Source organism: Neolamprologus multifasciatus, chromosome 14, assembly GCF_963576455.1.
Source record: "Neolamprologus multifasciatus chromosome 14, fNeoMul1.2, whole genome shotgun sequence".
Lineage (NCBI taxonomy): Eukaryota > Metazoa > Chordata > Actinopteri > Cichliformes > Cichlidae > Neolamprologus > Neolamprologus multifasciatus.
In genome coordinates this window covers 21,926,396-21,938,551 of record NC_140452.1, presented here as the reverse complement: position 1 = coordinate 21,938,551, position 12,156 = coordinate 21,926,396, and the positions used below count along the sequence as shown (strand labels likewise).

The 12,156-nt window shown below is 52.2% G+C and overlaps 1 protein-coding gene across 6 annotated transcripts in view; it reads right to left on the bottom strand.

Annotated features, from left to right (window-relative positions):
• The window catches only part of LOC146504032 (leucine-rich repeat and fibronectin type III domain-containing protein 1-like protein), a 191,113-nt gene that overhangs the window by 78,422 nt on the left and 100,535 nt on the right, over nt 1-12,156 (bottom strand). The gene's annotated exons all lie outside the window — the stretch shown is intronic.

The window sequence follows — 12,156 nt, the reverse complement described above, 5'->3', positions numbered from 1 at the left end:
CACAGTTGGCAGTAGTCACCTTGTTGCATTTTAATACAAGTACATGTAATCGTAGTCATAGTTTACCAGACTGTGTGGCAGCCAACAGCTCGTAGGTAAGGCAATCTCCAAGCAAAATTATATTGTCCAAAAAGGTTCTCTTCTTTACAGTTTGGGTTATATGAAAAAAAAAAAAAGTGGTTCTCAAAGTGTCAGCAAAGTCATCAAGGATGCACTTCTACATGTCACAGTTTACCAAAAAAAAAAAAAAAGAGTTCCACTCTCACACTCTCACAGCAAAAATAACTCATGATTTTATATCTGTGTATCAGTAGGCAGCGCTATGTTAGTCGTACCAGTTTGACTAAGAGGTATATCTGTGCCATGAAAATTCTGTTCAGCAGGGGATCTTGTCTGCTACTTCTCTAACCGGCTTCTCCCTTGAAGCTTCAAAAACTCTAAAAAGAACATTATTAACAAGGCGTGACCGTCTACTATAGCATCTGAATATTTTAAATATCCAGTGTTTGCATTGATGTTAAAGTCCAAAGAGTGAATCTTATGCATTAAAAATAGAAAGTATAATACGATCATATCCTTTTTTAATGTACACAGAACAAAAACAGTAACTTGCTTACTCATAGATATCTACTTTTCTGCCACCCTTTTTTATTTGACTCTTTCTGTGGCATGCAATGCATTTCCTTCCATTAACTGATAATTAGTGCATGCCCATGTCCTGCTCTACTATTTAAATGCCATTTTAGACCATTGTTAGGTGGTTGCCAGGTGATATGATGGTCTCATTAAAATAAAAATGATATGATGCTTTTATCATATAATGCATAATTCAATTCAATTTTATTTATATAGCTCCAAATCACAACAAAAGTCACCTCAAGGCGCTTCATAGATACAGAGAAAAAACCCAATAATCGTATGACCCCCTATGAGCAAGCACTTTGGCGACAGTGGGAAAGAAAAAAATCCCTTTTAACATTCAGGGTAATGAGATCGTAATATGTGATATAGATTAGAACATAATACATTTTTATAAGGTATATAAATTTGATGTAATCCAATTAAATAACACAATTCTTTTATAAGGTGTTATAGGTCCACAAATGCTAAAGCTGAGTCATTTTAACCCACTGATAGGTGATTGCTAGACAACAGGATGATGTTGTTATATCTGATATACATAAGATCAGTCAGAGGCCTAAGATGTACCTGTTTGCTAAGTATGGTTTCTCAACTCCTCATCATAGCAGCTGACAGAGCGTTTGTTTATCACAGTAAGATTCTACTGTACCTCCCTCACATTTCCTTCATGCAACACATTATTCACATTTTTCTGTCATCGAGCCTTATATTTAATTTTCTCTTCACAATTAACTCGCTCCATTACTTGAACTACAAACCAAGATGAATGCATCACATGAAGCTCTTCAGTAATGTGCAAAATGTGATGTTACAAGTCTTACTCTGTCACTCTACGGCCCACTATGCTCTAGCTGCTTGTCGTTCAATATATTAATTCTATTCTGTTTAACAAAGGGTTAGAACCCAAATCAAAACATAGCAATCATCATACTTCAAAAACAAGTTTACAAAAATTAAGAAAAAAGGAAAAAAACAATTCTCTGTCAGTTCATGTTTGAGAATATGAAACATAAGAACAGTGATTTAAATTTGGCTGAAGCTACACAAAGTTTGCCTTTAACAATTGTAATGTGTTAGTCTGAATCATGTGTTCATATTCTGACTATGAGTTACAGCAAAAGGAAATTTTCATTCCCTTGCTGGGACTTCAGTTTCCTTATACTTATTGCCTTAATTTATCTCATGTGTACTCTGTGGTGGACAGAATCTAAACTCTGACATTGTTATTATTATTATTTTTATTTCAAGATGTTTGAAGTATTTTTTTTTTTTAATGTATCTTTTTTTCCTTATCCAGATTGATTGTATGTCTCCTTCCTTCAAATGATATGATATCAGCTGAGTTTGGATGATACAGATCTTGATTAGAAGCCTAAAGTTTAAATGTAGTTTCTTCAATTCCTGGGGCAAAAAATTTGTTTTCCCACATTTTGTGCCATAATGTTTGGTTCTTTTAAATATGTCTCACTTCCTACCAAATTTTCATCACAGGTTTAACAGTTATAGTGTGGAGGTATGTAATAACGACAGGAGAGGTCTCAGTGTCTCAGTCACTCCAACTTTATTAACTGACTCTCAGAACATCACATATAGTTAGCGCCAAAATCTCCACCCCTCACTTCCCTTCAACTTGGGTGTGAGTGGAGCCACCTGGTGGTCCGCCACACATACCCCCCCCGAACACACAGTTAGGTCTCTATTCAGTCCAGGACCCTGGGCCTAAGCAAACGGCCCGAACGACTGAACCTGGGAGGGAGAGAACAGGCAGAGGAAGGTCCATCCTGTGAACGAGGCTGGTGAAGGCGAGCAGGAAAGGCAGAAGAAGGCTCAAACGCCGGTGGTCCGGGAGTAGTCCTGGGGGGAAAACCAGAGTCTGTCAACCCCATTGAAGGAGGGCGGCCACGGCGAGGGGCCTGGGCCGGCACTACATTACTGTCCGGAAGAACATGTGCAGGTTTAAGTCTGTCAACACACACAGTCTCCCTTCAACCCCCAAAATCCAAAACAAAATGTTTCTGGCCCGGTTCGATAACCCTGAATGGGCCGTCATACAGCGGCCGCAGCGGTGTCCTGTGGGCATCGTATCTGACAAAAACAAACTTGGCAGTCTCTAAAGTCTTTGGAACAAAAGTGTCAGGCACGCAATGGTGCACCGGACCAGGAACCCGAAGCGAGTGCAAAAGCGGGTTGAGAGATAGCACAGAAGGATCGAAGCAGGGGGGAGGGTTCTCGGGCAAGAATTCTCCAGGCACGCGGAGGGGCTGACCAAACACTAGCTCAGCTGGGGAAGCGCCGAGATCCTCCTTAACCGCAGAGCGCAGCCCAAGCAAAACCCACGGGAGGCGGTCAACCCAATTGCCATCCTTTAAGGAGGCGCGAAAAGCAGCCTTAAGCGACCGGTGGAACCGTTCACACATCCCATTAGCTTGCGGGTTGTATGCGGTTGTGCGGTGGACTTTAGCCCCCAGTCCATCAGCCATGGCCGACCAAAGCTCGGAAATGAACTGGGGGCCTCTGTCTGATGTAATGTCCGCGGGTGGGCCGAAACGCGAGACCCAGGTCGACAAAAACGCCTTGGCCACCACTGCTGCGGTAGTGGATGCCAGGGGGACGGCCTCCGGCCACCTGGTGGTGCGGTCAACAACAGTCAAAAGGTGCGTAAAACCTTGTGACTGCGGCAGAGGACCAACCAGATCGACATGCACATGATCGAAACGTTTGCCGGGTATGAAGAACTGCTCCAGGGGCGCCTTGGTGTGTTTATGAACCTTCGCACGCTGGCAGGGAATGCACGTCGACGCCCATTCCTTAACAGATTTGCGAAGGCCTGGCCAAACAAATTTAGAGCTGACCAGTTTAACAGAGGCCCGGACCCCCGGATGAGAGAGAGCATGTACCGAGTCAAAAACTCGACGACGCCAGGAAACGGGAACCACTGGGCGAGGGCGGCCGGTGGAAACGTCACAGACGAGCAGGGGACCACCGTCCTGCACGGGTCTGTCCTCCAGTATGAGGCCCGTCTGGGTGGATTTAAGCGCGAGGATGTCTGGGTCACTGCTCTGATCGGCAGCCATGGCGGAGTAGTCTATGCCGAGAAAGACGGGAGAAACCAGCGCACGGGACAAACAGTCAGCCACATGATTGGATTTACCAGCCACGTGCCGAATGTCCGTGGTAAACTCAGAAATTGCTGCCAACTGGCGCTGCTGGCGTGCACTCCATGGATCAGAAACCTTGGACATGGCAAACGTCAAGGGTTTGTGGTCCATGTATGCGGTAAAGTGACGACCCTCGAGAAAAAAAAACGGAAATGACGAGTCGCCAGGTGGAGCGCCAGCAGCTCCCTGTCAAAAACGCTGTAATTGCGTTCGCTGTCACGCAGCGTACGGCTGAAAAAGGCGAGCGGTTGCCAGACACCCGAGATTCGCTGTTCCAGCACCGCACCCACCGCTATGTCTGACGCATCGGTGGTCAACGCAATCGGCGCTGAGGGGGATGGGTGGGCCAGAAGGGCAGCATTAGCTAACGCAGACTTAGCATCAGAAAACGCTTGGATGCTTTCCGGAAACCAGTCAACGGAGTCATTAGCTTTCTTACCTTTTAACGCCCCATAAAGGGGCTTCAGCAGATGTGCCGCTCTGGGGAGAAAACGGTTGTAAAAATTCACCATCCCCAAAAATTCCTGCAGTGCCTTAACATTCGTGGGACGCGGAAATTCCGAAACAGCTCGGACTTTGTCAGGCAACGGAACCGCGCCCTCGGTGGAAATGCGGTGCCCAAGGAAATCGAGAACCGGCAACCCAAACTGGCATTTAGACGGATTAATAATCAGTCCATGCTCCGCCAAACGCTGAAAAACCTCACGCAGATGGAACATGTGCTGCTCCTTCGAGCTGCTGGCCACCAGTATATCATCAAGATATACAAAAACAAAGGGCAGCCCGCGCAAGACCGAGTCCATCAACCGCTGGAAGGTTTGGGCGGCACCTTTCAGGCCAAATGGCATGCGCAGAAACTCGAAAAGGCCGAAAGGTGTAATTACGGCGGTTTTGGGGACATCCTCCGCGCGCACGGGAACCTGGTGATATCCCCGCACCAAATCGATCTTCGAAAAAACCGAGGTCCCCGCAAGATGGGCGGAAAAATCTTGGATGTGGGGAATGGGATAACGATCGTTCTCTGTGACATTATTAAGACGACGGAAATCCCCACAAGGTCGCCACCGACCATCAGATTTAGGCACCATGTGTAACGGGGAAGCCCAGGCACTATTCGAACGCTGCACGATGCCCAGACGCTCCATGGTGGCAAATTCTTCCCGAGCGACAGCCAGTTTGGCAGGGTCGAGGCGGCGCGCGCGCGCGAACACCGGGGGCCCTACTGTAGTTATGTAATGCTCCACCCCGTGCTTCGTCACCGTGCTCGAGAAAGTGGGGACAGTGAGTGAGGGAAACTCAGAAAGCAAACACTGAAAAACGTCACCCGAATCTACTGAGTTAGCATGCACCACGGGCTGAGCACCCCGAGTCAAACAGGGCAATGAGGAAAATGACACAGCATCAATTAAACGTCTGTTAGCAACATCAACCAGCAGTCCGTGGGCACAAAGAAAATCAGCGCCTATTATAGGCACAGAACTAGCAGCAACAACAAAGTTCCACTGAAAGTCACGGTCATGAAAGCAAACAGTCACCAACCTTTCACCGAAGGTTTTGATGGGAGAGCCATTAGCCGCTGTTAGCAATGGCCCGCAGCCCTCAGCTAGCCTGTCCGAGCCAGCCGGGGGAAGAAGGCTATTCTGTGAGCCGGAGTCCACCAGGAAACGCCTCCCCGAGCGTGAGTCCTCTAAGAAAAGCAGCCTTTCCTTGTTGCCAGCGGTCGCGGCTGCTACAGAGCGCTGACATGCCCGTTTCCCTGGGTCTGGAAACTGCAAGGCGGGAGACAGCACCGTGCCTTCGCTCCAAAACGCTGGTGATAAAAGCAAAGCCCTTTTCCGCGGTGCCGCGGTGCCGCCATGCAGCGATTCCGGCTACCGTGGACGAGTCGCAGGGCCCCTGGAGCATCGGTGAGGGGGCGGGGGAAAACGCTGGTGAGTCCTGAACAATCGCCTGGATGCCGAAACTCCTGGTAGCCAGGAGAATGCGATCCGCCTCTTCCGCAAGGGAGCAGTAATCTTTCGTGGCCAATAGCGGGGAGTTGGCAAGGCCAGCGCGCACTGGAGCCGGCAGCTGTCGGAGAAAGAGGTGGGTGAAGAGAAATCCTCCGTCATCCGCGCCCAGCAAGGACAGCATGCTCTCCATGAGCTCGAGAGCGGTGCCGTCGCCCAGGCCCGCGAGGGAAAGGAGTTTCTCGGCCCGCTCAGCATCAGAGAGGGAGTAACGCCGCAGCAGCAGCGCCTTCAGGGCGGTGTACTTGCCTTGGGCTGGGGGGTCCCGGAGGAGAGTCATCACGCGGCGGGTTGACAGCGGGTCAAGTGAGGCCACCACATGGTGGTATTTAGTATCGTCGGCTGAAACTCCACGAAGAGCAAACTGAGCTTCTACGTGCACGAACCATGAAGGAGGATCGTGAAGCCAAAAATCCGGCAATTTAAGCGCCACAGCAAACGCAGCCATCGGCGGAGGTGACCAAGCAAAACCCACGGGAGGCGGTCAACCCAATTGCCATCCTTTAAGGAGGCGCGAAAAGCAGCCTTAAGCGACCGGTGGAACCGTTCACACATCCCATTAGCTTGCGGGTTGTATGCGGTTGTGCGGTGGACTTTAGCCCCCAGTCCATCAGCCATGGCCGACCAAAGCTCGGAAATGAACTGGGGGCCTCTGTCTGATGTAATGTCCGCGGGTGGGCCGAAACGCGAGACCCAGGTCGACAAAAACGCCTTGGCCACCACTGCTGCGGTAGTGGATGCCAGGGGGACGGCCTCCGGCCACCTGGTGGTGCGGTCAACAACAGTCAAAAGGTGCGTAAAACCTTGTGACTGCGGCAGAGGACCAACCAGATCGACATGCACATGATCGAAACGTTTGCCGGGTATGAAGAACTGCTCCAGGGGCGCCTTGGTGTGTTTATGAACCTTCGCACGCTGGCAGGGAATGCACGTCGACGCCCATTCCTTAACAGATTTGCGAAGGCCTGGCCAAACAAATTTAGAGCTGACCAGTTTAACAGAGGCCCGGACCCCCGGATGAGAGAGAGCATGTACCGAGTCAAAAACTCGACGACGCCAGGAAACGGGAACCACTGGGCGAGGGCGGCCGGTGGAAACGTCACAGACGAGCAGGGGACCACCGTCCTGCACGGGTCTGTCCTCCAGTATGAGGCCCGTCTGGGTGGATTTAAGCGCGAGGATGTCTGGGTCACTGCTCTGATCGGCAGCCATGGCGGAGTAGTCTATGCCGAGAAAGACGGGAGAAACCAGCGCACGGGACAAACAGTCAGCCACATGATTGGATTTACCAGCCACGTGCCGAATGTCCGTGGTAAACTCAGAAATTGCTGCCAACTGGCGCTGCTGGCGTGCACTCCATGGATCAGAAACCTTGGACATGGCAAACGTCAAGGGTTTGTGGTCCATGTATGCGGTAAAGTGACGACCCTCGAGAAAAAAAAACGGAAATGACGAGTCGCCAGGTGGAGCGCCAGCAGCTCCCTGTCAAAAACGCTGTAATTGCGTTCGCTGTCACGCAGCGTACGGCTGAAAAAGGCGAGCGGTTGCCAGACACCCGAGATTCGCTGTTCCAGCACCGCACCCACCGCTATGTCTGACGCATCGGTGGTCAACGCAATCGGCGCTGAGGGGGATGGGTGGGCCAGAAGGGCAGCATTAGCTAACGCAGACTTAGCATCAGAAAACGCTTGGATGCTTTCCGGAAACCAGTCAACGGAGTCATTAGCTTTCTTACCTTTTAACGCCCCATAAAGGGGCTTCAGCAGATGTGCCGCTCTGGGGAGAAAACGGTTGTAAAAATTCACCATCCCCAAAAATTCCTGCAGTGCCTTAACATTCGTGGGACGCGGAAATTCCGAAACAGCTCGGACTTTGTCAGGCAACGGAACCGCGCCCTCGGTGGAAATGCGGTGCCCAAGGAAATCGAGAACCGGCAACCCAAACTGGCATTTAGACGGATTAATAATCAGTCCATGCTCCGCCAAACGCTGAAAAACCTCACGCAGATGGAACATGTGCTGCTCCTTCGAGCTGCTGGCCACCAGTATATCATCAAGATATACAAAAACAAAGGGCAGCCCGCGCAAGACCGAGTCCATCAACCGCTGGAAGGTTTGGGCGGCACCTTTCAGGCCAAATGGCATGCGCAGAAACTCGAAAAGGCCGAAAGGTGTAATTACGGCGGTTTTGGGGACATCCTCCGCGCGCACGGGAACCTGGTGATATCCCCGCACCAAATCGATCTTCGAAAAAACCGAGGTCCCCGCAAGATGGGCGGAAAAATCTTGGATGTGGGGAATGGGATAACGATCGTTCTCTGTGACATTATTAAGACGACGGAAATCCCCACAAGGTCGCCACCGACCATCAGATTTAGGCACCATGTGTAACGGGGAAGCCCAGGCACTATTCGAACGCTGCACGATGCCCAGACGCTCCATGGTGGCAAATTCTTCCCGAGCGACAGCCAGTTTGGCAGGGTCGAGGCGGCGCGCGCGCGCGAACACCGGGGGCCCTACTGTAGTTATGTAATGCTCCACCCCGTGCTTCGTCACCGTGCTCGAGAAAGTGGGGACAGTGAGTGAGGGAAACTCAGAAAGCAAACACTGAAAAACGTCACCCGAATCTACTGAGTTAGCATGCACCACGGGCTGAGCACCCCGAGTCAAACAGGGCAATGAGGAAAATGACACAGCATCAATTAAACGTCTGTTAGCAACATCAACCAGCAGTCCGTGGGCACAAAGAAAATCAGCGCCTATTATAGGCACAGAACTAGCAGCAACAACAAAGTTCCACTGAAAGTCACGGTCATGAAAGCAAACAGTCACCAACCTTTCACCGAAGGTTTTGATGGGAGAGCCATTAGCCGCTGTTAGCAATGGCCCGCAGCCCTCAGCTAGCCTGTCCGAGCCAGCCGGGGGAAGAAGGCTATTCTGTGAGCCGGAGTCCACCAGGAAACGCCTCCCCGAGCGTGAGTCCTCTAAGAAAAGCAGCCTTTCCTTGTTGCCAGCGGTCGCGGCTGCTACAGAGCGCTGACATGCCCGTTTCCCTGGGTCTGGAAACTGCAAGGCGGGAGACAGCACCGTGCCTTCGCTCCAAAACGCTGGTGATAAAAGCAAAGCCCTTTTCCGCGGTGCCGCGGTGCCGCCGTGCAGCGATTCCGGCTACCGTGGACGAGTCGCAGGGCCCCTGGAGCATCGGTGAGGGGGCGGGGGAAAACGCTGGTGAGTCCTGAACAATCGCCTGGATGCCGAAACTCCTGGTAGCCAGGAGAATGCGATCCGCCTCTTCCGCAAGGGAGCAGTAATCTTTCGTGGCCAATAGCGGGGAGTTGGCAAGGCCAGCGCGCACTGGAGCCGGCAGCTGTCGGAGAAAGAGGTGGGTGAAGAGAAATCCTCCGTCATCCGCGCCCAGCAAGGACAGCATGCTCTCCATGAGCTCGAGAGCGGTGCCGTCGCCCAGGCCCGCGAGGGAAAGGAGTTTCTCGGCCCGCTCAGCATCAGAGAGGGAGTAACGCCGCAGCAGCAGCGCCTTCAGGGCGGTGTACTTGCCTTGGGCTGGGGGGTCCCGGAGGAGAGTCATCACGCGGCGGGTTGACAGCGGGTCAAGTGAGGCCACCACATGGTGGTATTTAGTATCGTCGGCTGAAACTCCACGAAGAGCAAACTGAGCTTCTACGTGCACGAACCATGAAGGAGGATCGTGAAGCCAAAAATCCGGCAATTTAAGCGCCACAGCAAACGCAGCCATCGGCGGAGGTGACCAAGCAAAACCCACGGGAGGCGGTCAACCCAATTGCCATCCTTTAAGGAGGCGCGAAAAGCAGCCTTAAGCGACCGGTGGAACCGTTCACACATCCCATTAGCTTGCGGGTTGTATGCGGTTGTGCGGTGGACTTTAGCCCCCAGTCCATCAGCCATGGCCGACCAAAGCTCGGAAATGAACTGGGGGCCTCTGTCTGATGTAATGTCCGCGGGTGGGCCGAAACGCGAGACCCAGGTCGACAAAAACGCCTTGGCCACCACTGCTGCGGTAGTGGATGCCAGGGGGACGGCCTCCGGCCACCTGGTGGTGCGGTCAACAACAGTCAAAAGGTGCGTAAAACCTTGTGACTGCGGCAGAGGACCAACCAGATCGACATGCACATGATCGAAACGTTTGCCGGGTATGAAGAACTGCTCCAGGGGCGCCTTGGTGTGTTTATGAACCTTCGCACGCTGGCAGGGAATGCACGTCGACGCCCATTCCTTAACAGATTTGCGAAGGCCTGGCCAAACAAATTTAGAGCTGACCAGTTTAACAGAGGCCCGGACCCCCGGATGAGAGAGAGCATGTACCGAGTCAAAAACTCGACGACGCCAGGAAACGGGAACCACTGGGCGAGGGCGGCCGGTGGAAACGTCACAGACGAGCAGGGGACCACCGTCCTGCACGGGTCTGTCCTCCAGTATGAGGCCCGTCTGGGTGGATTTAAGCGCGAGGATGTCTGGGTCACTGCTCTGATCGGCAGCCATGGCGGAGTAGTCTATGCCGAGAAAGACGGGAGAAACCAGCGCACGGGACAAACAGTCAGCCACATGATTGGATTTACCAGCCACGTGCCGAATGTCCGTGGTAAACTCAGAAATTGCTGCCAACTGGCGCTGCTGGCGTGCACTCCATGGATCAGAAACCTTGGACATGGCAAACGTCAAGGGTTTGTGGTCCATGTATGCGGTAAAGTGACGACCCTCGAGAAAAAAAAACGGAAATGACGAGTCGCCAGGTGGAGCGCCAGCAGCTCCCTGTCAAAAACGCTGTAATTGCGTTCGCTGTCACGCAGCGTACGGCTGAAAAAGGCGAGCGGTTGCCAGACACCCGAGATTCGCTGTTCCAGCACCGCACCCACCGCTATGTCTGACGCATCGGTGGTCAACGCAATCGGCGCTGAGGGGGATGGGTGGGCCAGAAGGGCAGCATTAGCTAACGCAGACTTAGCATCAGAAAACGCTTGGATGCTTTCCGGAAACCAGTCAACGGAGTCATTAGCTTTCTTACCTTTTAACGCCCCATAAAGGGGCTTCAGCAGATGTGCCGCTCTGGGGAGAAAACGGTTGTAAAAATTCACCATCCCCAAAAATTCCTGCAGTGCCTTAACATTCGTGGGACGCGGAAATTCCGAAACAGCTCGGACTTTGTCAGGCAACGGAACCGCGCCCTCGGTGGAAATGCGGTGCCCAAGGAAATCGAGAACCGGCAACCCAAACTGGCATTTAGACGGATTAATAATCAGTCCATGCTCCGCCAAACGCTGAAAAACCTCACGCAGATGGAACATGTGCTGCTCCTTCGAGCTGCTGGCCACCAGTATATCATCAAGATATACAAAAACAAAGGGCAGCCCGCGCAAGACCGAGTCCATCAACCGCTGGAAGGTTTGGGCGGCACCTTTCAGGCCAAATGGCATGCGCAGAAACTCGAAAAGGCCGAAAGGTGTAATTACGGCGGTTTTGGGGACATCCTCCGCGCGCACGGGAACCTGGTGATATCCCCGCACCAAATCGATCTTCGAAAAAAACCGAGGTCCCCGCAAGATGGGCGGAAAAAATCTTGGATGTGGGGAATGGGATAACGATCGTTCTCTGTGACATTATTAAGACGACGGAAATCCCCACAAGGTCGCCACCGACCATCAGATTTAGGCACCATGTGTAACGGGGAAGCCCAGGCACTATTCGAACGCTGCACGATGCCCAGACGCTCCATGGTGGCAAATTCTTCCCGAGCGACAGCCAGTTTGGCAGGGTCGAGGCGGCGCGCGCGCGCGAACACCGGGGGCCCTACTGTAGTTATGTAATGCTCCACCCCGTGCTTCGTCACCGTGCTCGAGAAAGTGGGGACAGTGAGTGAGGGAAACTCAGAAAGCAAACACTGAAAAACGTCACCCGAATCTACTGAGTTAGCATGCACCACGGGCTGAGCACCCCGAGTCAAACAGGGCAATGAGGAAAATGACACAGCATCAATTAAACGTCTGTTAGCAACATCAACCAGCAGTCCGTGGGCACAAAGAAAATCAGCGCCTATTATAGGCACAGAACTAGCAGCAACAACAAAGTTCCACTGAAAGTCACGGTCATGAAAGCAAACAGTCACCAACCTTTCACCGAAGGTTTTGATGGGAGAGCCATTAGCCGCTGTTAGCAATGGCCCGCAGCCCTCAGCTAGCCTGTCCGAGCCAGCCGGGGGAAGAAGGCTATTCTGTGAGCCGGAGTCCACCAGGAAACGCCTCCCCGAGCGTGAGTCCTCTAAGAAAAGCAGCCTTTCCTTGTTGCCAGCGGTCGCGGCTGCTACAGAGCGCTGAC